The sequence below is a fragment of the Herpailurus yagouaroundi genome, unplaced genomic scaffold, assembly GCF_014898765.1.
Source record: "Herpailurus yagouaroundi ecotype Mexico unplaced genomic scaffold, PumYag 203, whole genome shotgun sequence".
Classification (NCBI taxonomy): Eukaryota; Metazoa; Chordata; class Mammalia; order Carnivora; family Felidae; genus Herpailurus; species Herpailurus yagouaroundi.
In genome coordinates this window covers 2,056,016-2,081,050 of record NW_024412434.1, presented here as the reverse complement: position 1 = coordinate 2,081,050, position 25,035 = coordinate 2,056,016, and the positions used below count along the sequence as shown (strand labels likewise).

General features: G+C 38.6%; 1 protein-coding gene, 1 long non-coding RNA gene and 1 pseudogene across 5 annotated transcripts in view; 2 read left to right on the top strand and 1 right to left on the bottom strand.

The window, feature by feature from the left end:
- The window catches only part of CCNY (cyclin Y), a 331,023-nt gene that overhangs the window by 1,807 nt on the left and 304,181 nt on the right, over positions 1-25,035 (top strand). The window lies entirely within an intron of this gene.
- Positions 1,450-5,528, top strand: LOC121014549 (52 kDa repressor of the inhibitor of the protein kinase-like; annotated as a pseudogene).
- LOC121014620 (uncharacterized) overlaps positions 6,494-25,035 on the bottom strand; it is an 81,416-nt gene continuing 62,874 nt past the window's right edge. Inside the window, exon 4 of the long non-coding RNA XR_005783309.1 lies at positions 6,494-6,977. This is a non-coding gene — a long non-coding RNA (uncharacterized LOC121014620). The remainder of the gene's footprint in view (positions 6,978-25,035) is intronic.

The following is a 25,035-nucleotide window of genomic DNA, read 5'->3' as shown; positions in this document are numbered from 1 at the left end:
CCTGTGTCCACAATCTCTGAATGAAAAATGGTTCACTTAATTTTTTTAACACTTCTTGAAGAAACAGATTCATGTGCATTCATTGTGTTCCTTTTCAAGAAATGAAAATACATTTGGGAGGGTTAAGGGGCCCTCACCTATGTTCACATAGAGAATAAGTCTTACTGGGGCGCCTGGGTGGCGCAGTCGGTTAAGCGTCCGACTTCAGCCAGGTCACGATCTCGCGCTCCGTGAGTTCGAGCCCCGCGTCGGGCTCTGGGCTGATGGCTCAGAGCCTGGAGCCTGTTTCCAATTCTGTGTCTCCCTCTCTCTCTGCCCCTCCTCCGTTCATGCTCTGTCTCTCTCTGTCCCAAAAATAAATAAATGTTGAAAAAAAAAAATTAAAAAAAAAAAAAAAGAATAAGTCTTACTGATGTCTGAAGCCAAAGCAAGATGTACAAATGAAATACAAACAAAACTATAAAACTAATAAAAATTCAAATTGGCAACGTTGATGTGAGACAGCTGCTGTTGTTTGCTGAAACTAAATCTTACATGTTAGGTTTATAGCAGAAAGATATAGCTTTGGGTCCAGCTCTATTTTTGATTAAAGTAATATGACTGCAGGCAAAGCTTTGTTTGCTAAATCAGAATAATTAGACTTCATACTTAACCAAACTTTCTAGCAAGCAATCCTTCAATGAGGTCTCCCTGTATCTTTCAGACACCCACAGTCCTCTAGATCAGGGGTTTTTCTTTTTTCTCTAAAAGGCCAGATGGTAAATCCATAGGTTTTATAGGTTAAGAGACAAAATTGAGGCAGGTACTTATATAATAAGAAAATGTCTTGTCACACAGATCGGTACTGCTGAATAGTGATACCAATCATAAGCATGTGATTTTAATAGGAAATATTACTTGAGTCATTTATAGAATTCTATTATATTCTTTCCTTGATATGTACCTTTTAGTATGTTACTGTAGATTAATCAGTTCAATTGAAAGTTAAGTGGAAGTTAGATGGATTTTGCACAATTAGATGGATTTTGAAATATTTGACTTTTCTTTTGCATGTGAAGCAAGGTCCAAAAAATACTTCTGGAACTGTAGGTTTAGGTTGAGCTTGGAAAATATATTCTCTGAAAATTCATGTGGGGTGGAGATTTAACTTCTTGTTTTAATTTTTGACAACATAGGAAGTAAATACAGCAGCTTGATACTACTTGTGATTCAAACAACATTAGTTGTCATCAAAATGACTTTACTGCAGTGTAAGTTTTGTATGTAAGCTCAGCTTTGCCTAATAGTTTTAGGTTCAATTCATTAAGAAACATCAAATCTGCAGCAAAAGCTAATTTCCAAATTCACTCACTGTTAATTAACAATGATTGAAGAAAGTCCTCATTCAGACGAATTTCAATCTTGATCCTGGGCTGAATATAATCTCAATATAATTTCATCAGTGCTAAAATGTCACACTGCTGTATGGTAGGACAATTAAGGATTTACTTCTATCTATGACAAAATTTATGGTGCTGAAGATATTAAGTCCATGAGAGTAGAATTTCACTATTGACACTGCCAATTCCGTAAGACATGATATCAAATATGTTCCTCAGAAGTACCTGCTGATAAGGGCATCTGGATGGCTCAGTCAGCTAAGCAACCGAATCTTGATCTGGGTTCGGGTCATGATCTCAGTGCAGAGCCCACTTGGGATTCTTTCTCCCTCTCTCTCTGCTCCTCCCCAACTTGCACGCATGCTCTCTCTCTCTCAAAATAAATAAACATTAAAAAAGAAGTACCTGCTGATAAATAATACAATGAATATAAGGAAGTCTTTAAACACCTTAAATTTTCAAAATCTGTAAATTCATCCAACTAAGAGCTTTTCTTCTCCACATATATTTTTATCACCATCAGTTATAGCACATCTTAGCAGATTCTACTTCAGGTTGTACTAGATTAGTGTTTTCTCACTGTTTTCAAAAATATTCTCAATTATAATTGTTTCATACAGACCATTCATAGGTGAAACTCAGTGACTTTGGATCTGGCATTAGTCCTTGAAAAAACAACTGAACAGTATGTTGATTTATCAAAAGCCAAGGAAAACCCCTTGAAATCATTTGGTTTCTTTTTAAATGGACTATTGAGGGGCGCCTGGGTGGCGCAGTCGGTTAAGCGTCCGACTTCAGCCAGGTCACAATCTCGCGGTCCGTGAGTTCGAGCCCCGCGTCAGTCTCTGGGCTGATGGCTCAGAGCCTGGAGCCTGTTTCCGATTCTGTGTCTCCCTCTCTCTCTGCCCCTCCCCCATTCATGCTCTGTCTCTCTCTGTCCCAAAAATAAATAAACGTTGAAAAAAAAATTTAAAAAAATAAATAAATGGACTATTGATATTGCTTCCAATGTCCTAAACTCTTTTGAGTCACTTTCCCCCCCAAAGTTAATAGTCTTAAACCAGTTTATTTTCTCTGGACACATTTCTTTGGCTTGGAACCAAATATGACTTAATTAACAACACTGGTCAATGACTTGCTTTATCTAACAAATGAACTATTTGGGAACTTACTTCGGTTGCAGCTTCATTTCAAAAAAATTAGTGAAAAAAATTATACCTTAATGAAGTATTCCTTCTTCTACTTTCCACTTTTTCTGACAAGTGCTTTCCTGTAAGTTGGGAATATTGTTATGATTGCTTAGTCCTAAGTAATACTGACAGATACTGTAGGTTTAGCACAGTGATAACATCACTTCATAATAAAAAACACAGTTCTTTGTCATCCAATTGATGACAAAATAATCCATAATCCATTATGTCTTACACGTGTAATATTTGAAGTTTACTTTTCTCCCATTTTTGTCTTGACATGATGTGCATGAACTTGTCATAAAAAATTATAGGCCCCTCCCCCTGGTGCTCCAGCCTGACTTCCCTCCCAGACCCAACCTGCAGAAAGGCTGCCCAGAGGAGGAGAGGAGGGGAGGGTGTGTGGGTCTGTGTGGGCGCTGATGTTCTAGAACTTCCACGCTACCCTCAGCTGCACGAGGAAGTTGGATCTGACTTCTTCAGGATCTGTCCTTCTTTGGGTTCCCAAGGTGTCCCACCAGATGTCAGAAGTGGGTGGAGAATTCTGGGAGAGCAGACTTAGAAGATAAAACACCTGATCAACGAAATAAACATGATCAATTATGTGCCAAACATTTTGAGACCTCTATGATCTGTAGAACTAGTCCTTATGGGACAGTTCTTGGAGATAATGCAATACCAACAATATTTGTTTGTTCTTGCCAGTCATTCAAACAATCCACATAGTAGACACAAAAAACTAACAAAAGAAATAAGTGAAGATAAAATCAAGAAACTGAAACGGAAAAAACAATGATGAAAATTCTGAAGAGGAATAAAAACAAAGAAATAAATGACAGCAATGCTCAGAATCCCAGTGCGGAAGAAGGGGCTGAAAAACAGGATGAAGACATTTTTCATCAACTCTTGAAAAGAAAGAAAACAAAGAATACTTAAAATCTTTATTTGAAATTTTGATTTTTTAAAAAAAATTTTCTAGTTTATTTATTTTGAGAGAGAGAGAGACAAAGAGAGAGACAACAAGCAGGGGAGGAGCAGAGAGGGAGAGAGGGAGTGAGAGAGAATCTTAAGCAGCTCTGCACTGACAGTGGGGCCAAACTCATGAACAGTGAAATCTTGACCTGAGCTGAAAGCAAGACTCATATGCTTAACCTACTTAGCCACTCAGGTGCCCCTGAAATTTTTATTCTTATGGGAAAACAAGACATGCCTCTGGAAGGGCATGAAACTGATGACCTCCCGGAGGATCTCTTTGTTCAAGCACTGCTGGAGTGTGGGATAAATTCTGGTGAAGAAGTTGATAGAAAGCATTGAGACAATAGCAGTTAACACATTGTTCGGCTCGAAAACATAGCAGAGGCAGATGCTAGAGATCTGTGAGAGCTGCATTTGGGAGGAAACCCTCGGGGAGTGAGAGGCTGCCACTTCCTCTTTTCCATCATCACTGATGCCATAGTGGCCATATCAGGGAAGAATATTTGTCTGTGTTGGTGAGGTTTGTTGATGAATCTCATAACCTGAGTGAGGAATTTGTAGGCTTCTTGCCTTATGAGGTTGATGCAGAAATTTTGAAATTTCATACTGTTGATAATGGAGAAGTGGGGATTAAGCTGGAGTATTATCATGGCCAGGCTTACACTGTGTCCAGTGGATTTGCTTCCAAAATGAAAGTTGTTGCTTCTAGACTTTTAGAGAAATATCCCCAAGCTGTCTATGCACTTTGCTCTTCCTGTGCCTTAAATATTTGGTTGGCAAAGTCAGTGCCTGTTGTGAGAGTACCTGCTGTATTAGGAACAATAGAGGAAGTTTGTTCTTTCTTCCATTGATCTCCACAACTGCTTTTAGAGCTTGAACTGAAGGAAATTTGTCATTCCCAGTGGACAGGCAGCCATGATGCTTGTGAAATTTTAGTGGAGCTCCTGCAAACACGTGTTTTATGTTTAGATGGTATAGTGATACAAACCTTGGGTGGAATAACTATATAGCTGGTAACTATATAGCTGGGAACAGCTTTTGATTTCATTCTTACCATTGTTGTTCCTAAAAATGTTCTATCTTTTACAAGAGCCTTTGGGAAAAATCTCCAGGGGAAAACTTCTGATGTCTTCTTTGTAGCCAGTAACTTGACTGCAGTGCTGCATTCATTAAATGAAATGATGGAAAATATTGAAGTTTATCATGAATTTCGGCTTGAAAAAGCTATAAATTTGGCAACCAAACTTGATATTCAGCTGAAACTCCCTGGAGAATTCCACAGAGCCCAGCGAGGTAACCTGGAATCCCAGCTAACTTCTGAGAGTTACTATAAAGAAACTCTAATGTCCCAACAGTGGAACTCATTATTCAGGAACTGAAAGATACATTTTCAGAACAGCACCTCAGAGCTCTTAAATGCTTATCTCTGGTACCCTCTGTCATGGGACAGCTCAAATTTAATACACTGGGCGGGGCACCATGCTGACATGTACAGAAGTGACTTGCCTAATCATGACACACTCTCACCTGAGCTGCATTATTGGAGAATCAAGTGGAAACACAGAGGGAAAGACATAGAGCTTCCATTCACCATTTATGAAACCCTGCACCTGCAAGACATCAAGTTTTTCCTAGTGTTTATGCATTGCTGAAAGTCCTATGTATTCTTCCTGTGATGAAGGTTGAGAATGAATGCTATGAACATGGGTAAAATTGCCTCAAAGCATACCTAAGGAACACTTTGACAGACCAAAGGTCAAGTAACTTGGCTTTACTGAACCTAAATTTTGATATAAAACATGATCCTGATTTAATTGTGGATATCAAACTCTACAACTAAGAGCTTCCTACAGATAACTCAGAAACCATTGAAAATACCTAAGAGACCTCTAAAGTGAGCTTTATCTTGGGTACCTGAGTGGCTTATTCAGTTAAGCTTCTGACTTCAACTCAGGTCATGATCTTGCGGTTTGTGAGTTCGAGCCCCGGGTCAGACTCTGTGCTGACAGCTCAGAGCCTGGAACCTGCTTCAGATTCTGTGTCTCCGCTCTCTGCCAGTCCCCCACTCACGCTCTGTCTATCTCTGTCTCAAAAATTAATTAACATTTTAAAAAGTTAAAAAAAAATAAAGTAAGCTTTCTCTTATGCTTGTTATTTGGAAAAATCTGTAAGAAATGTGAAAACATCTTATGGAAAAGCTGTCCGGTGTATATAGACCATTTAATCACTAATATCTTGTTTGAAAATATTTTTTTAATGTTTATTTTCAGAGACACAGAGAGAGAATGCAAACAGGAGAGGGGCAGAGAGAGGGAGAGAGAGAATCCCAAGCAGGCTCTGCACTGTCATTGCAGAGCCCGATGCAGGGCTTGAACCCACAAACTGTGTGAGATCATGACCTGAGCCAAAATCAAGAGACCACACTCAACTGACTGAGTCACCCAGGTGCCCCACTCACTGAATATCCTGACCTATTGACTTCTCATGGAGTATATTAGCCATTGATAATCTGCCTATTTAAATGGCCCCTGATTGAACTCTCATGTTTTGGAGATATAACTGTTATTCCAGAAGATAGCATTGAAAGTGCCATATTACACTTCTATAGGATCTCTGCTAATGGCACTTTGAAATTGTTTTAGTTAAGTCATTTTAGACATAACATTTATTATCACTGGATCCAATTGTTGGGTATTGAGTTATCACTTCTTAGAAGAAATAGATTTTGAAGAGGTGTGGGAGGAAGGAATACATTTTATAAAATGTTACAATGAAATTCACAAGTGACCTTTGAATAGTAGGAATGTTAAGTATGTTAAAGATCTGTGGGGCACCTGCGTGGCTCAATTGGTTGGGTGTCTGTCCTGACTCTTGATTTTGGCTCAGGTCATGATCTCACAGTTCATGGGATCCAATCCCGAGTCCGGCTCCGTGCTGACAGCACACAGCCTGACTCGGGATTCTCTCTCCCTCTCTCTCTCTGCCCCTCCCCCACTCAGATACATTCTCTCTCTCACTCAAAATAATGAAATAAACATTACCAAAAAAATCTGTAATGGACAGTTAAGGGAGTTACCAGACAGTGAGAGAGAAACATGTGAGTTTGCCAAGCAAGGATTTCAGTGTAGAATTTGTCTTTATCAAATGAATTTAGAGGAACAAGTTACAGTTAAAAGTGTAAATGGGCAAGCCTGCCATTGTTGTGCATCAGTTTGTTGCTGTTTAGACTCCTCTGTTGAGCCTCCATCTTCATAAGCTTTTTAGCAGGTATATGTCGAACACCTCTGTTTCATGGTCAAGACAGGATCAGAGGCCATGGACACCAACAACTGATTTGTCTGTTTTCCTCTTTTTCCATGGCTGTATGTACTGCTTCATCTCATCTTATAAACAAAACTGGAAAACTTACAAAAATAAGTGCTTTGTGGTTTATCTAGAAATAATACAGAAAAATTGCCATTATTTTTGGCGAAGAAAATCGATTTTGTATAGTTTATTTCAACCTAAATAAAATGTGAATTTAAAAAATATATATAAAATGTCATGCTATGGCAATATGTACAACACTCAAAATGCTGTTGAATTAAAAATTGTGACACTGCTTGTGTCACTGAGCAGTTCCGCACAGCGATAGAGGACATCATACAATCCCTGTCATAACTACTCAACTGCCATTGAAGTACACAACATGTAAACAAATGAGTATGGCCATGTTTCAATAAAGCTTTATTTACGGGCACTGAAAAGAATTTCATGATGTTCACATCACAAGATACTATTCTTCTGATTTCTTTTCCCATCATTTAGAAATCTAAAAACCACTCAAAAACTGGACCACACAAAAACTGGCAACAGGTGGGCTTTGGCCCACAGACTAGTTTGCCCACCACTGCCCTAGATTTAAACTCAGGCCTTTTTCAAAATCATGACTTTAACTTCTGGTACCCTTCCCAGGGTGGGATTGTATTTTCAGCCTAATTTCTCAAAGTAGAAAAAAAAAAAGGGTCTCCTAGACATTTCAAACATAACCAACCAGCAGTTTGGAAAGGGGGGCCCTGAGATAGCACATCGCTATGGAAATTCAGTCGCTCTCCTCACCCCTAGGATGGTCTTCTACTAATATCTCAGAAAGAAAACAAGAGCAGTAGGGTCAGAGAAAGCACAGTCTCCCTGTCAGACTGAGAATTTGATCCAGTTTGTCCTTTGTCTATTTCCACTTCCAATGCCTTTTTCTGTTCTTTTCTGGGCCCTCCTGCTCCCAAAGCACAACTTACTCTGTAGTGGTATCATGTTACCTGATTCTTCTTATCACAACCAAGCAACTGATGAACTAATTCCTGCTAACTCCTCTCAGAGTCTGTTCGACAAGACCTTAGAGGGAAGAGAATCTTGAATCATGGGTTTTATTTTAGGTCAAAGCAGAGCAAATCTTACGTGTAAGAGTCTACCTCCTGCAACAATGACCCTGCTCCTACCATAGCCCCATTCCAGGGTGGACTGAAACCATTCCATCATTCCCACTGCCCTCTTCCCTCTTGGAATTGTCATAGTGTGTCAAGTCTAGGACCTGGATCAGGGACAAGGCTGAGAAAGCATCCAGTTGGCAAACCCTAAAAGATACAAGTTTTTCCTAAAATAAAGTTTCTAAACACTGGCTAAGCATGAGGACTACCTACAAAACTTCAGAAAAATGTGCCTGAGCCCCACCTGAGCTCAATCAGATGGTTTTCCAGGGTTTAAAATCACTCTCCAGTTCTCATCGCCAGGCAGGGCCTGTCATCAGGGCTTGATTTCCCTCTGCTACACCCAAATCCCAACTAAAGATAACTGAAGGAACTTTTGAGATCCCTGAATTACCTTAGAATCTAACAGTTAAATTTAAAAATCTTTGGGGGACACCTGGGTGGCTCAGTCAGTTAAGCGTCCAACTTCAGTTCAGGTCATGATCTTGCAGTTTGTGAGTTTGAGCCCCACATGGCACTCCACACTGACAGTATAGAGCCTGCTTGGGATTCTCTCTCTCTCCCTCTCTTTCTCTCTACCTCTCCCCCACTTGCACACTTACTCTCTCTCTCTCTCAAAATAAATATATAAAACAAAAAAAAATTTTTTTTGTAAATTCTTTGGGATTCCTGAAAGGCTTGGTGTGTTAAATAATGAATAGCATGAGCATCAAACCTAAAACTTGAAGAAAGTCAGGGTGAGTCCATTACAAGTTGAGAATTTCACTGATTAATATTGGGACCAGGACTCTAAAAGTTTGGATTATCCTTGTATTGACTTCCCTTTAGATTCTCTACAAACCATATTGAGGAAACACTACTGACCTTGGACTTCTCTGAACCAGTCTTTTCTGGAAGGAGTTCTCAAGTACCTTGACCCAAACATGACTTGAGAAAATATGTAGAAATAGAACATAAGAAAGTATTACTAGCATTCTAAAGGATAAGAACAGAGTGAAGAGGGAAGAAGGAAAGGAAAAGAGAGGAGAGGAGGAGGGGAAAGGAGCAGAGTGGGATGGAAGGAAAGAAGTAAGATATATCATTTAAAAAGCATTTTTAGGGGTACCTGGGTGACTCCATCAGTTAAGCATCTGACTCTTGATACCAGCTCAGGTCTTGATCTCATGGTTGTGAGTTCAAGCCCCATATTGGGTTTCACACCTAGCACGAACCCTACTTAAAAAAAAAAAAGCATTTGTACTTTCTTAAAGTGGATGTTGAGAGAAGAGTGTCTCTACTTTTAAGAATGCTATGATATGCTTGGGAATGGTCCACAATAAAAGTCTTAACAATTGAAGGACTAGATATATACTGAGAATATTAGTAGACTGGAGATATATGATAATGAAGATAATAGTGTGAAGAAATAATTTGGGGCATATTATGTTCTACACCTGTATGTTTTCTTGACAAATGGGGGAAAATTAGATAAATGGAGAAGAGAGTTGGAGGTTAGGGTTTCTGCAATACTTTTGGTTGTGGATCTCTGGGTTATTTCTATTGTCACTTATTGAACATACGTTTGCAGTTTTTGCACTTACATAATTTATTTCCTTGGAGGGCATTTTGCCTGTAGTGACTCCCATGTGTACTGGATCTTTACCTTGTACAGCCAGAGTTGAGAACCATTTGAATAGAGTATTGAAAGGACAATGCCAAAGGACTCAAGGTATTCCTCCCACACCTGACTTTAAATGAGGATTTCAGGATGTACAAAGGCATCATGCCACTAAAGTGTGGCCTATGGTTGCCTTGAGTTAGCTAATTTTCCTTAGTGGTTAAGGACAAAGTGGGCTTTTCAGGGTATGGTGCTCTAAAGCATACAGCTTACAAGAATCAGGAACACAGAATAAGTCTTGGTGGGTTGGTCAAGGCAGAGGCGGACATGCAGCTTCAGTAGCATATCATTGACATGCTTACTTCCTCCCTTCACTCTGAGGGACACACCTGCAAGTCATCTGCAGGAAAGGCTATGAGTCACAATGCAGAAGGCAGCCCCATTCCTTATGTTCTACAAGTGTAATTATCTTTTACAATCTAAATGACATAAGCCATCCTTGGGTAGGTTATGGAGAAGAAAAGATGACAGAAGAGGCTTTACATTACCTTCAGATAATTTGTTAAAGGAGAAACTTAGCATGCTTCTCTTGATTACCCTGTGGGAGGGCTGTTGGTTTAAAACTCTCTCAAGCTGGACACAAGCAGACATATTTATTGTTCTATTTGTAAGCCATATAGAGAGTATCCTCTTGTGTAGAACTAACAATATTTCTCAGTGACAGTGAATGAATAGAACAGAATGGAACAAGAGCCCTAATGGAGACTCAGTCACAGAGATCCTCCCTCCAGCAGATGGTGGGTGGGAAATCCTTAGCAGCAAGATAAATCTTAGTCAGGATTCTTGTTTCCTACTTGTGGTTTAGCAAGAATTTGTTGATTTGACTTGAATGGAATTTATTTACTTTCTAAGGCTTACCTTGAAGGATGACATACTGTGAGTAACAATAGCATACAGAACAGCCCTTTCCAGAAGAGACTCATTTCACCTCACCCTAGGACTTTTGCAAAGCTATTCCCTGTATGGGTTCTGCTTACATATTCAAAATTTCCTGGTTTGTCTAGTTCTACAACTGCCAAGTGAAGAATGGACTAAACAGCCCATTGAGGGGAGCAGCTCATAGCTTTCACATAGCAGAGAGCACTCATTTCTGCTGGGATAAACAGCCTGTGTCCAGTGTCTCTAGGCAGTGGAAAGATGGGAGTGGATTTGGTCTGAATTCAGTGGGAAGCCAAGGGAGAGGCTCCTTTGAAGATGCAGGTATGGAAGGAAGATGATGGGGCTCCTGCTCTCATTTGTGATAGAAAAAGATGCCAAGTGTTGATTCCCAGAATTAAGACCAAAGCGACTAATTAAAAAAACAAAACAAAACAAAACAGTTCAGGCATGACTGTGGCCTTTTGTCTACCTTATAAGTTCCTGATTGAGTTGAGTAATGTCAGGTAAATAGCTGGGAGGCAGAATAAAGTAACTGATTTACAAAGTTGAGAAGGTGATAGGTTAACACCCAGCTGAAAAAGTGAGAGAACCTGAGATTGTAACTGAATCACAATATTTGGCATGCTTATATGAAGTCAGGCCCATGGTCCTCAACAGGCAACTCATTACATTTGATGCATTCAAGTCTGGAAGGATGTGAGGTGGGGCTGAACTCTCTATTTGAAGGGGATATTAAAGGCAAAAATACAGTTTGAAGAGATTGAACAAGCATCAGAACCATAAACCGAAATGTTGGGAAGTATTAGACCAAGAATTCTTTTAAACTTTGATTAATATTTAAGGGCCAAAATAGTAAAGGTAGACAACATGCAAAAACAGAGAGATAATGTAAGCATAGAGAAATGGAAATTAGTTTTTAAGATTTTATTTTTAAGTAATCTCTACACCCAACATGGGGCTTGAGCTCAGAACCCCAAGATCAAGAGTTGCACGCTCCATCCACTAAGCCAGCCAGGCACCCTGAGAGATGGAAATTCCAAGAAAGGATAAAAGAATGTTACACATGAAAAATACTGTAACAAAAAGAAAAAAATGCCTTTGATGGATTTATTAGTAGACTGGACATGGCTAAGGAAAGAATTTCTAAGGAAATGACAACAGAAACTCCCAAAACTGAAAAGTAAAGAGAAAAAAAGACTGTTGGGGGGGGGGGGGGGAGCCAGAGCAGAATATCCAAGAACCGTGGGACAATTACAAAAGGTATAGCATACTTGTAACAGGAACACCACAAGGAAGAGAAAGAGTCAAAGGAATAGCAGCAATATCTGAAGCAATACTGACTGAAAATTTTCCCCAAATTAATTTCAGACACCATACCACAGACCCAGAAGCTCAAAAAACCAAGCAAGATAAAGGCTAAAACAACAACAGCAACAACAACAACAAACTATTCATAGGCATATCATATTCGAAGTACAGAAAAGCAAAGATAAGCAATCTTGAAAAAAGTCACAGGAAAAATACACCTTACTTAAAAAGGAGCCTGGGTGGCTCAGTCAGTTAAGCGTCCGACTTTGGCTCAGGTGGTTCACGAGTTTGAGCCCCATGTGGGGTTCTGTGCTGACAGCTCAGTGCCTGGATCCTGCTTCAGAGTCTGTGTCTCCCTCTCTCTTTGCCATTCCCCTACTTGTACTCTGTCTCTCTCTCTCTCAAAAATAAATAAAACATTTAAAAAAAAAAAGGAGCAAAGATGATGGGGCACCTGGGTGGCTCAGTTGGTCAAGATCCGGTTCAGTGCTGACAGCTCAGAGCCTGGAGCCTACTTTGGATTCTGTGTCTCTTCTCTCTCTGCCCCCTCCCTTGCTCTCTCTCTCTCTCTCTCTCTCTCTCTCTCGAAAATAAAGTAAACACTTAAAAAAAGGGGAAAAAAGGAGCAAAGATGAGCATTATATCTGACTTCTGCTTAGAAACCATGCAAGCAAGAAGAGAGTGGAGTGAGATATTTATAGTGTAGGGAGGAAAAACCAACAACCAAGAATTCTATACCCTGTGGAAAATAAAAATAAATAAAATAAAATAAATTAAAAAAATTTAAAAATAAAAGATACGAGCTGTCAAAACTCAAGACATAGATATTCTGAATAGGCCTGTATCAAAAAAATCTAATCAATAATTAATAATCTTCTCAAACAGAAAGCACCAGGCTCATATGGGTTCACGGGTGAATTCTACCAAATATTTAAGGAAGAAATCATACCAATTCTCTACAATCTCTTTCAGAGGATAGAAGCAAGAGGAATACTTTCTAACTCATTCCTTGAGGCCAGAATTGCCCTAATACCAAAACCAGAAAAAGACATTACAAGGAAAAAAAACAAACAAACTACAGATCAATATATGTGTGAACATAGACGCAAAATCTTCAACAAAATAGTAGCAAATAGACTCCAACAATGATAAATAAGAATTATATACTATGACCAAGTGGATTTGTCCTGGGTGGGCAAGGCTGATTCAATATTTGAAAATCACTAATGTAACCCACCACATTAACAGGCTGTAGAAAAAAAACCACATGATTGCATCAAGAGATGCCAAAACACATTTGACAAAATCCAACCCCTATTCATGATAAAAATTCTCACCAAAGTAGGAACTTCCTCAACTTGATATGGAACATCTACAAAAAACCCACAACTAACGTACTTAAAGGTGAGAAATTTGAAACTTTCTCACTAAGATCAGGAATCAGGCAAGGATGTCTTCTCTCACCACTGCCTTTCAGCACCATACTTGAAGTTCTAAGCTAATGCAATAAAACAAGGAAAGGAAATAAATGGTTTACAGATTGAGAAGGAAGAAATAACTATCTTTGTTCATAGAAGATATGATCACTATGTAGAAAATTCAAAAGAATCAACAACAACAACAACAACAAAAACCTTCCTGGAACTAATAAGCAAGTATAGCAAAGTGACAATATAAAAGGTTAATATGCAAAAGTCGATTGCTTTCATATATACCAGCAATGAACAAGTGAAAGTTGAAATTAAAAACACATTGCAAATTACATTAGCACCCCAAATCAGTGAAATACTTAGGTATAAATTTAACAAAATATGTACAAGATTTATCCAAGGAAAACTACAAAACTTTGATGAAAGGTATCAAATAACTAAATAAATGTAGAGATAATCCATATTCATGGATACAAAGACTTAAGATGTCAGTTATTCTCAACACAATTCCAATCAAAATCCCAGCACTTTATTTGTGGATATCAACAAACTGATTCTAAATTGTGGATGGAGAGGCAAAAAAAAAAAAAAAAAAAAAAAAAAAAAAAAAAAAAGAATAGCCACCTCAATATTGAAGGAAGAGAACAAAATTGGAGGATTGACACTACTCTACTTCAAGAATTACTATAAAGCTACCACAATCAAGACAGTGTGGCATTGATGAAAGAATAGGAAGAGAATAGAAAGCCCAGAAACAGACTCATATAAATATAGTCAACGGATCTTTGACAAACGAGCAAAAACAAGAGAACAAAGAAGAGATAGTCTTTTCAACAAATGGTGCTGGTAAAACTGGACATCCACATACAACAACAACAACAACAACAACAAAAAGAATCTACACACAGTCCTTAAACTTTTCACAAACATGCAGAATTGATCCAAATATAGACCTACACATAAAACACAAAACTATAAAACTACTAGAAGACAACATAAGAGGAAACCTAGATACTAAACCCAAATGTTGGTGATGGCAATGACTTTTTTTTATTTAAAAAATTTTTAAATGTTTTATTTAAGAGAGAGAGAGAGAGAGAGAGAGAGAGAGAGAATGGGGTAGGGGCACAGAGAGAAGGAGACACAGAATCCAAAGCAGGCTCCAGACTCTGACCTGTCAGCACAGAGTCTAACGTAGGCCTCAAACTCACGGACTGTGAAATCATGACGTGAGCTGAAATCAGAAGCTTAACCGACTGAGCCACCCAAGAGCCCCAGCAATAACTTTTTAGATACAACATCAAAGTCACAATCCATGAAATAAATATTTGATAAGATAGATTTCATTAAAATTAGAAACTTCTGTTCTGCAAAACCCAATGTACAGAGAATAGAAGTTAAAACACCGACTGGGAGAATTTGCAAAAGACACATCTGATAAAGGATTGTTAAACACGCTGATTGAAAAATAGGCCAAAGACCTGAACAGACATCTTACTAAAGAAGATATACCGATGAGAAGTAAGCATGTGAAAAGATATTTGACATCATGTCATTAGGGAATTGCAAATTAAAACAACAATGAGATACATACCTATTAGAATGTCCAAAATCCAAAACACTCATAACAAATACTGCTAGGGATATGGAGCAATAGGTGCAGGCACTTTGGAAGACAGTTTGGTAAAACTAAACATACTCTAACCATATGATCCAACAATTATGCTCTTTGGAATTTACCCAAAGGAGTTGAAAACTGGGTTACACAAAAAGCTGCATACAGATGTTTATAGCACCTTTATTTATGACTGCCAAAACTTGGAAGCCGCCAAGATGTCCTTCAGTAGGTAAATCAGTAAAAAAAAAAACAAAACAAAACTGTGGTACATCTAGATCATGGAGTATTAATTATTTAGTGCTAAAAAAAATGAACTATCAAGCTATGAAAGACATGGAGGAACTTAAGTGCATATTGCTCAGTAAAAGAAGCCAATTTCAAAAGTATACATACTGTATTCAAGACATTCTGAAAAATGCAGTACTGTAGAGAAAATAAACACATCAGTAGTTGCCAGAGGATGGGTGGGGAGGAAGGAAGAATAGCCAGAGCACATAGGTGGTGAAAACCATTCTGTATGACACATGATACTACAAGAGTGGATTCATGTAATTATATCTTTTTAAAAAATTAGTTTCAGGAGTAGAATTCAGTTATTCATCACTTACATATTACACCCAGTGCCCATCACAAGTGCCCTTCTTAATGCCCATCACCCAATTAGCCCATCCCTCTACCCACCTCCCCTCCAGGAACACTGTTTGTTCTCTAGTTAAGAGTCTCTTATGGTTTGCCTCCTATCTGTTTTTATCTTATTTTATTTTTCCTTCCCTATGTTCATTTGTTTTGTCTGTTAAATTCCACATGAGTGAAATCATATGGTATTCGCCTTTCTCTGACTTATTTCGTTTCACTTAGCATAATACACTCTAGTTCCATTTACATCATTGAAAATGGCAAGATTTCATTCTTTTTGTTGGCTGAGTATATCATCTTCTTTATCCATTCATCAGTCAATGGACATTTGGGCTCTTTCCACAATTTGGCTATTGTTGATAGTCCTGCTATAAACATTGGGGTGCATGTGCCCCTTTGAATCAGTATTTTTCTATTCTTTGAATAAGTACCTAGTAGTGCAATTGCTGGACATGAGGTAGTTCTATTTTTAACTTTTTGAGGAAGCTCCAACCGTTTTCTGGAGTGGCTGGACCAGTTTGCATTCCACCTACAACAGTGTAAGAGGTTTCCCCTTTCTCCAAATCCTTGCCAATATCTATTGTTTCCTGAGTTAATTTTAGCCATTCTGACAGGTGTGAGGTCATGGTTTTGATTCATATTTCCCTGATGATGAGTGATGTTTGGCATTTTTCATGTGTCTGTTAGCCATTTGTATGTCGTCTTTGGAGAAATGTCTGTACATTTCTTAACTCGGTTATTTATGTTGGGGGTGTTGAGATTGATAAATTCTTTATAGATTTTGGCTACTAGCCCTTTATCATCCTATGTCATCTGCACTTATCTTTTCCCATTCTGTAGTTTACCTTTTAGTTTTTTTTGATTGCTCTCTTCACTGTGCAGAAGATTTTTATATTGATGAAGTCCCAATAGTTGATTTTTGCTTTTGTTTTTCTTGCCTCAGGAGATGTGTCTAGTAAGAAGTTGCTACAGCTGAGGTCAAAGAAGTTGCCACCTGTGTTCTCCTCTAGGATTTTGATGGTTTCCTGCCTCACATTTATGTCTTTCATCCATTTTAAATTTATTTTTGTGTATGTGTAAGAAAGTGGTCCAGTTTCATTCTTCTGCATGTCACTGTCCAGTTATCCCAACACCATTTGTTGAAGACTCTGTCTTTTTTTCCATTGGATATTCTTTCCTCCTTTGTTGGAGATTAGTTGACCATATAGTTATGAGTCCATTTCTCAGTTCTCTGTTCTGTTTCATTGATTTATGTATCTGTTTTTGTACTATACTGTCTTGATGATTATAGCCTTGTAATATAGCTTGAAGTTGAGAATTGTGATGCCTCCCACTTTGCTTTTTTTTTCAACATACTTTGGCTATTCAGGGTCTTTTCTGTTTCCATACAAGTTTTAGAATGTTCGTTTTGCTCTGTGAAGAATGCTGGTATTGATAGAGATTGCATTGGATGTGTAAATTGCTTTGGGTAGTATAGACATTTTAACAATATCTGTTCTTCCAATCCATGAGCATGGAATGTATTTCCATTTCTTTGTCTTCTTTATTTCTTTCATAAGTGTTCTATAGTTTTGTAGAGTACAGATCTTTTACTTCTTTGGTTAGGTTTATTTGTAGGTACCCTATGGTTTTTGGTGCAATTGTAAGTGATGTCAGTTCCTTGATTTCTCTTTCTGCTGTTTCATTATTGGTGTATAGCAATGCAACATATTTCTGTACGTTGATTTTATATCTTGCAACATTGCTGAATCATGTGTCAGTTCTAGCAATAGTTTGGTGGAGTCTTTTTGGCTTTCTACATAAAGTATCATGTTGTTTGCAAATAGTGAAAGTTTGACTTCTTCTGATTTGGATGTCTTTTATTTCTTTTTGTTTGATTGCTGAGGCTAGGACTTCCAGTACTATTTTGAACAAAGTGGTGAGAGTGGACATCCGTGCCATGTTACTGACCTTAGGGGAAAAGCTGTCAGTTTTTCCCCACTGTGGATGATATTAGCTGTGGGTCTTTCATATATTCATATATGGCCTTTATGATGTTAAGGTATATTCCATCTATCCCTGCTTTGTTGAGGGTTTTTTAAATCAAGAATGGATGTTATATTTTGTCAAATGCTTTTTCTGCATCTATTGACAGGATCATATGGATCTTATCCTTTTTTTATTAATGTGGTGTATCACATTGATTGACTTATGGATATTGAACCACCCCTGCAGCCCAGGAATAAATCCCACTTGATCATGGTGAATAATTATTTTAATGTACTTTTGGATTTGATTTGCTACTATCCTGTTGAGAATTTTTGCATCATGTTCACCAGGGATACTGGTCTGTAATTCTCCTTTTTAGTGGATTTTTTTTTCTTCTGGTTTTAGAATCAAGGTAACGCTGGCCCCATAGAACAAGTTTGGAAGTTTTCCTTTCATTTCTATTTTTTGGAACAGTTTCAGAAGAATAGGTGTTAACTCTTCTTTAAATGTTTGATAGAATTCCCTTGGGAAGCCATCTGGCTCTGGACTCTTGTTTGTGGAGATTTTCGATTACTGATTCAATTTCGTTGCTGGTTATGGGTTTCTTCAAATTTTCTATTTCTTCCTGTTTCAGTTTTGGTAGATTATATGTTTCTTTATTTTATTTTATTTTATTTTTTACACTTATTTATTTTTGAGAGACAGAGAGAGACAGAGCTCAAGTGGGGGAGGGGCAGAGATAGAAGGAGACACAGAATCTGAAGCAGGCTCCAGGCTCTGAGCTGTCAGCACAGAGCCCAATATGGGGTTCGAACTCACAAACTGTGAGATCATGACCTGAGCTGAAGTTGGATGCTTAACCGACTGAGCCACCCAGGCGCCCCGGTAATTTATATGTTTCTAGGAATTTATCCAATTATTCCAGATTGCCCAATTTGTTGGCCCATAATAGTCTCTTGTAATTGTTTGTATTTCTTTGGTGTTGGTTGTGATCTCTTCCCTTTCATTTATGATTTTATTTATTGGGTCTTTCTCTCTCTTTTTTTTTTTTTTTTTTTATAAATGTGGCTAAGGGTTTATCAATTTTGTTGATTCTTTCAAAGAACCAGCTCCTAGTTTTGTTGATCTGTTCTACTTCTTTTTTGATTTTTATATCATTTATTCCTGCTCTAATCTTTATTATTCCCCTTCTTCTGCTGGTTTTAGGCTTTATTTGCTCTTCTTTGTCCAGCTCCTTCAGGTATAAGGTTAGGTTGTGTATTTGAGACTTTTCTTGCTTATTTAGGCCTGTGTTACTATATACTTCTCTCTTATGACACCTTTGCTTCATACCAAACGTTTTGGACTGTCATGTTTCATTTTCATTTCCTTGCATGTATTTTTTAAATTTCTTATTCAGTTTCCTGGTTAACTCATTCATTCTTCAGTAGGGTGTTCTTTACCTTCCATGTATATGTGGTATTCCCAATTTTTTTCTTGTGGTTGACCTCAAGTTTCATAGCGTTGTGGTCTGAAAATATGCATGGTATGATCTCAATCTTTTTTTACCCATTGAGGGATAAATTGTGACCCAGTATGTTATCTATTATGGAGAATGTTTGTTCCATGTGCCCTTGAAAACAATATGTATTCTTCTACTTAGGATGAAATGCTCTGAATACATCTATTAAGTCCACCTGGGCAGTGTGCCATTCAAAGCTGTTGTCTCCTTGTTGAAATTCTGCTTAGATGATCTATCCATTGTTATAAGTGGGGTGTTAAAGTCCCCTACTATTATTATATTAATATTAATGAGTTTCTTTAAGTTTGTTACTAATTGGTTTATATTTGACTTCTCTCCAAGTTGGGGACATAAATATTTACAATAGTTAGATCTTCTTGTTGAATAGACCCTTTGTTATGATATAGTGCCCTTCTTCATCTCTTATTATAGTCTTTGGTTTTAAAATCTAGTTTGATATAAGTATGACTACTCCAGCTTTTCATGTCCATTCGCATGATAAATGTTCTCCATCCCCTCACTTTCAATCTGGAGGTGTCTTTGAGTCTAAAATAAGTCTCTTATAAGCAGCATATTGATGTGTCTTTTTTTTTTATCCATTCTGATATCCATTCTGATATTTTGATTGAGGCATTTAGTCCATTTACATTCAGAGTAATTATTGATAGATATGAATTTAGTGCCATTGTGTTACCTGTAAAGCTGATATTTCTGTAGATTGTCTCTGTTCCTTTCTAGTTTTTGTCACTTTCGGTCTTCCTTTCCCACTCAAAGTGTTCCTTTTAATATTTCTTGTAGAGCTGGTTTAGTGTCACAAACTCCTTTAGTTTTTGCTTGTTTTGGAAATTCTTTATCTCTCCTTCTATTCTGAATAACAGCCTGACTGGATAAAGTATTCTTGTCTGGATATTTTTCCCATATAGCACGTTGAATATATCATGCCACTCACTCCCTTCTGGCCTGCCAAGTTTCTGTGGATAGGTTTGCTGTTAACCTTATGTGCCTACCCTTTTAGGTTAAGGAATTTTTGTCCCTAGCTGCTTTCATAATCCCATATCTTTGTATTTTTCAAGTTTCACTATGATATAAGTTGACCTGTTTTCATTGATTTTGAGGAGAGTTCTCTGAGCCTCTTGGCCTTGAATGCCTATTTCCTTCCCCAGATTATGGAAGTTCTAAACTATAATTTGTTCAAATAAAACTTCTGCCCCTTTTCCCCACTCTTCACCTGCAACTACTATGATCTGAATATTATTGCACTTTATGGAATTGCTAAGTTCCCTAAGTCTATATTCGTGATCTAATAGTTTACTAATAGTTTTCTTTCCCTCTTCTTTTGAGCTTCATTATTTTCCACAATTTTATCTTCTATATCATCCATTCATTCCTCTGCTTCTTCCATCCTCGTTGTGATTATACCAGTTGGTTTTGCATCTCAGTTATAGCATTTTTTATTTCAGCCTGACTAGTTTTAGGTCTTTTATCTCTTCAGCCAGGGTTTCTCTGGAGTCTTCTATGCTTCTTGCAAGCCCAGCTAATATTCTTATGACTGTTGTTTTAAATTCTTGTTCAGATATATTGCTGATATCTGTTTTGAGTAAATCCCTGGCTGTGATTTCTTCTTGATCTTTCTTTTGGGGAGAATTCCTCCATCTTTTCATTTTGCCTTGATTTCTGTCTTTTGTGTGCTATGAAAGCTTGTTATGTTTCCTGCTCCTGAGAGTAATGCTATATAAAAAGGGGGTCATACACTATCCCAGGACCCAGTGCTTCAGGGAGTGTTTCTGGTGTATGCTGTATATACTTTGCTGTTGTTTTTCTGACTGCTCTTTCCCCCAGGTCAGTCCTTTGTAGAGTTTCTCCTTGCTTACAGTGGGGAGTGTTTTGACATTTAACTAGGTGTGCTTTGATTTGCTTGTTAAAATAAGCCTAATTAAAAAAAATTAAAAAGCCAATCCAAAAATAAATAAATATATAAAGAGAAAAGGAAAAGGAATAAAAAACAAAACAAAACAAAACAAATAGACAAATAAAAAACTATAAGCCTGGGGTGCTTGGGTGGCTCAGTTGGTTAAGCATCTGACTCTTGGTTTTGGTTCAGGTCATGATCTCATAGGTTTATGGGTTCAAGCCCCACATTGGGCTCTGTGCTAACAGTGCAGGGACTGCTTAGGATTCCCTCTCTCCCTCTCTTTCTGCCTCTCCCCTGCCTGCCTTCTTTCTCTCTCAAAATTAAATAAACTTAAAAAAAAGCCACACAAAACATTACCCTAATTTCAAAGAAAAAGGAAGACAAAAAGAAGCCTGATCTCAAAAAAAGAAAAGAAAAGAAAAGAAAAGAAAAGAAAAGCAAACAAAAAACTATAAGCCTGATTCCAAGGGAAATAAATAAATAAATAAATAAATAAATAAATAAATGCCTGGTCCTATTTCCACCAGAACTGAAGCTGATGATTTGGAGCACTCTATGATTAATAGACTTGGTGAATGTGGGGGCCTGTGATGGTCTTCTGAGGGTGAGGCCCACTGTCCTGGCTCACAGTCAGACCTGCCCTAGTAACGATGCATTCGCAGGGTGCAGGGAGGCAGGGCTTGGTGTAAGCAGCCTCAGCCTCCACTGGAGGCGCTGTGTTGCTCACTGAACTCCAACCACACTGGTAGGCCAGGGGAAGATGGCATTACACTGCTGTCTAGTCTCTAGAGAGGGAAGCTTGCACCTGCCACTATTGAGGAAGCACTCACAGACAAGGGAACAATCTCCCCTCTTGTGTCCCAGCTTCCATCAGATCCCTGCCCTCACCATGTCTGTGCCCAAGCTGTCAACACACCCGGTGTCACAGTTCTCCTTTGTTTTACCTCTGGCACCCAGCCCAGATCCAAAACTCCAAACCTTGAAGGGCCTGGTACGATGCAGACCTGCTCCTGTCCTTCAGAGGAGAGCCTCATAGTGCTGTGTCTTGTGCCGTTCTGTCCCAGGAAAGCAGTTGCATGGCTGCACCGGTGCTTGGAGTTTATGGTGAAGCACAGCAAAAAGCAGAGACCAGATTATATGCCCTCTGCCTGTATTTCTGTCCTTTGCTGATGAACGGCCACTCAATGGTGCTGGCAAGGGTCTTTTGTCCTTGGAGAGGCAATATACCCCTCTTCCAAATGTCCTTTAAGAAGGGGAACATTCTCTCCCAGTGGGACCCAGGAGATCGTTACACCATGCTCTCTGCTCCCAGGCTTCTGCCCTCCTCCCCAGGTGCACTGCTGCCCAGCTGGCTTGACTGCAGCCAATGGTGCAGACTTCTAAAACCTCAGAATTTGAGCTTCCCTGCTTTGGGGAGTGTTTTTCTTGTGCAAACCCAATATGCAGCTCTCCCCTTCTCTCTTCTCTCTCCACCAAAGGCTTCCCTCTGTGGCAATATAGCTTTCCTCTCCCCTAGTTCACATCACTGCATCTCATACCAGACATTTTCTCTCCCTGTAATTGTGCAACTTGTTCTCTTAAGCCTCAGATTGATTTCCTAGGTGTTCAGAATGATTTGCTGTTAATCTAGCTGTGTTCAAGGGACAAGACAAGCCCAGGATTCCCCTAATACTCCACTAATCTTAACTCCCTCTCCCTCATGTAATTATATTTTTGTTAAAACCCATAGAATGTAGGGGCACCTGGGGGCTCAGTCAGTTAAGCATCCGACTTTGTCCGACTTTGGCTCAGGTCATGATCTCGCAGTTCATGAGTTCCAACCCTGAGTCGGGCTCTGTGCTGACAGCTCAGAGCTTGGAGCCTGTTTCAGATTGTGTCTCCTCCTCTCTCTTCCCCTCCCCTGCTCGCACTCTGTCTCCTTCTCTCAAAAAATAAACATTAGAGGCGCCTGGGTGGCGCAGTCGGTTAAGTGTCCGACTTCAGCCAGGTCACGATCTCGCGGTCCGTGAGTTCGAGCCCCGCATCGGGCTCTGGGCTGATGGCTCAGAGCCTGGAGCCTGTTTCCGATTCTGTGTCTCCCTCTCTCTCTGCCCCTCCCCCGTTCATGCTCTGTCTCTCTCTGTCCCAAAAATAAATAAACGTTGAAAAAAAAATTAAAAAAAATAAATAAACTTAAAAAAAATTAAAAAAAATTAAAAATTAAAAAACCATGGAATGTAGAACACTAAGAATGAACCCTTATATAATCTATGGATTGGGGTAATGATGTGTTAATGTAGGTTTGCTGATTGTAACAAATGTACCACTGTGTTGCAGAATGTTGATGTGAGGGAGACTGTGTGTATATGGGGATAGAGAATATCTGGAAACTCTCTACTTGTCCCTCAATTTTGCTGTGAAACCAAACTTTCTCTAAAAATAAAGTTTATTAAAAAATTATATACTGTTAAATGCACAGATCTTAAGTGTATAATTAAATCTGTTTTGATTAATGTATATACCCATGTAATCACTACACCAAATCATAATTTAGAACATTTTCATCACCCCAGAAAGGTTTCCTGTACCCATTCCCTTAAGCAATTATTGTTCTGATTTCTATCACCACATATTGGTTTACTTCAGTCTTGGAGTTCATTTGAAAGGAATCATACAGTATATACTCTTTTATGTCTGCCTTCTTTCACTTAACATATATTTTTTATTTTTTTTATTTTTTATTTTTTTTTAACATTTATTTATTTTTGAGACAGAGAGAGACAGAGCATGAATGGGGGAGGGTCAGAGAGAGGGAGACACAGAATCTGAAACAGGCTCCAGGCTCCGAGCTGTCAGCACAGAGCTCAACGTGGGGCTCGAACTCACGGACCGTAAGATCATGGCCTGAGCCGAAGTCAGCCACTCAACTGACTGAGCCACCCAGGTGCCCCTTAACATATATTTTTTAGATTCGTCCATAGTTTTGAAAATATCAGTAGTTCATTTTTTTTTATTGTTGAGTAAAATTGCATTAAATAAATACATCACAATTTGTCTATTCAAACTTCTTTTGTTATTATATTATATTATATTATATTATATTATATTATATTATATTATAGAGAGAGAACATGAGTGGGGGAGAGGGACAGAGGGGGAGAGAAAGAGAGAGAGAGAGAGAGAGAGAGAGAGAGAGAGAGAGAATCCTAAGCAAGATACATGCCCAGCACGAAGCCCAATGCAAGGCTCAATCTCACAACCCTGGGATCATGACCCAAGCTGAAACCAAGAGCCTGATATTCAACCAACTGAGCCACCCAGGTGCCCCAATTCATCATACTTCTTCTGATGGAAATTTGGGTTGTGTCAAGTTTCTGCTTTATATGTGATGCAATTATAACATTCTTTTTTTTTTAAGAGTTTTTAAAAACTTTATTTATTTATTTTGAGACACAGAGAGCATGATGGGGGAGGAGCAGAGAGAGAGAGAGAGAGAGACAGAGAAAGAGAGGGAATACCAAGCAGGCTCCATACTGTCAGCGCACAGCCCAACTTGGGACTCAATCTCATGAACCATGAGATCATGACCTAAGTTGAAATCAAGAGCTGGACACTTAACTGACTGAGCCACCCAGGTGCCCCAACAATTATGACATTCTCTCACAAGATTGTGTGGACACATAATTTCACTTCCCGTGGGTCATGGGGTAGTTCCATAAAAACTGCCCCTTGCTTTTCCATAGAAATTTTAGCATTAAATTTCAGTTACTACAGGGGCACCTGGGTGGCTCAGTTGGTTAAGTGTCTGACTTCAACTCAGGTCATGAACTAGCGGTTTGTGAGTTCTAGCCCTGCATTGGACTCTGTGCTGACAGCTCAGAGCCTGGAGCCTGCTTTGGATTCTGTGTCTCGATCTCTCTGCCCCTCATTTGCTCACACATTCTGTCTATCTCAAAAATAAACAAACATTAAAAAAATTTCAATTACTACAAAGAGTCTACTGGGATTTTGATTTGCATTGGTTGAGTATATTGACAATCATAGTTTTTCTCCTTTATTCTGTTAATACAGAGAATTACATTGTTTTTCAAATATTAAGCCACTCTTGCATTCCTGGGATAAACCCTACTTAGTCATGAT